Source organism: Propithecus coquereli, unplaced genomic scaffold (assembly GCF_000956105.1).
Source record: "Propithecus coquereli isolate 6110/MARCELLA unplaced genomic scaffold, Pcoq_1.0 Scaffold101, whole genome shotgun sequence".
NCBI lineage: Eukaryota > Metazoa > Chordata > Mammalia > Primates > Indriidae > Propithecus > Propithecus coquereli.
This window is the reverse complement of record NW_012133970.1, coordinates 208,350-209,471: the sequence shown is the minus strand read 5'-3', so window position 1 is coordinate 209,471 and position 1,122 is coordinate 208,350. Positions and strand designations below refer to the sequence as shown.

The following is a 1,122-nucleotide window of genomic DNA, read 5'->3' as shown; positions in this document are numbered from 1 at the left end:
TTTTTTTATTTTTAACATTTATAGATTCATAATAGCTGTACATATTTATGGGGTATCTGTGATATTTTGTGCAAGCATACAAGGTGTAATGATCAAATCAGGGTATAGCCATCACTTCAAACATTTATCATTTCTTTGTGTTAGGAACATTCCAATTCTACTTTTCTAGTTATTTTGAAATATATAATGATCAAATCAGGGTATAGCCATCACTTCAAACATTTATCATTTCTTTGTGTTAGGAACATTCCAAATCTACTTTTCTAGTTATTTTGAAATATATAATAAATTATTGTTAACTATAGTTGTCCTATTGTGTTACTAAACACTAGATCTTATTCTTTCTATCCAGCTGTGCTTTTGTAGTACCCATTAATCAACCTCTCTTTATTCCCTGTCCTCCATACCCTTCCCAGCCTCCAGTATCTACCATTCTACTCTCTATCTCCATGAGACCAACTTTTTTTAGTTTCCACATATGAGTGAGAACATGCAACATTTGTCTTTCTGTGCCTGGCTTACTTCACTTAACATACATAATGTCCTCCAGTTCCATCCATGTTGTTGCAAGTGACAAGATTTCATTCTATTTTTATGGCTGAATAGTATTTCAGTGTGTACATGTACCACATTTTCTTTATCCATTCATACATCGATGGGCCCTTAGGTTGATTCCATATCATGGCAATAATGAATAGTACTGCAGTAAACAGGGGAGTGCAGATGGTTCTTCCAAATGCTGATTTCATTTCTTTTGGATATATACCCGGCAGTGGGACTGCTGGATCATATGGTAGTTCTATTTTTAATTTTTTGAGGAACTTCCATATTGTTTTCCATAATAGTTGTACTAATTTACATTCTTATTAACAGTATACAATCATTCCCCTTTCTAGGAGGTAGGAACTTTTAGCCTAGTATAAATTCTTATAGTTTATAATATCTCTATAAGTCTACAATTCTTATGATTTATTAATGTATATTTGTCATTCACAAACAAAAAGCTAACTGAATATCAGAAACTTTATGTGGTCAAGACAACATGTGAAATGATTAGAGGCTGTGGTTGCCTTAAAAAGCAATTAGAGGCCGGGCGCAGTGGCTCACGCCTGTAATCCTAGC

General features: G+C 33.6%; 1 protein-coding gene across 1 annotated transcript in view; it reads right to left on the bottom strand.

The window, feature by feature from the left end:
- Positions 1–1,122, bottom strand: part of PHKA1 (phosphorylase kinase, alpha 1 (muscle)) — a 190,881-nt gene that overhangs the window by 38,424 nt on the left and 151,335 nt on the right. The window lies entirely within an intron of this gene.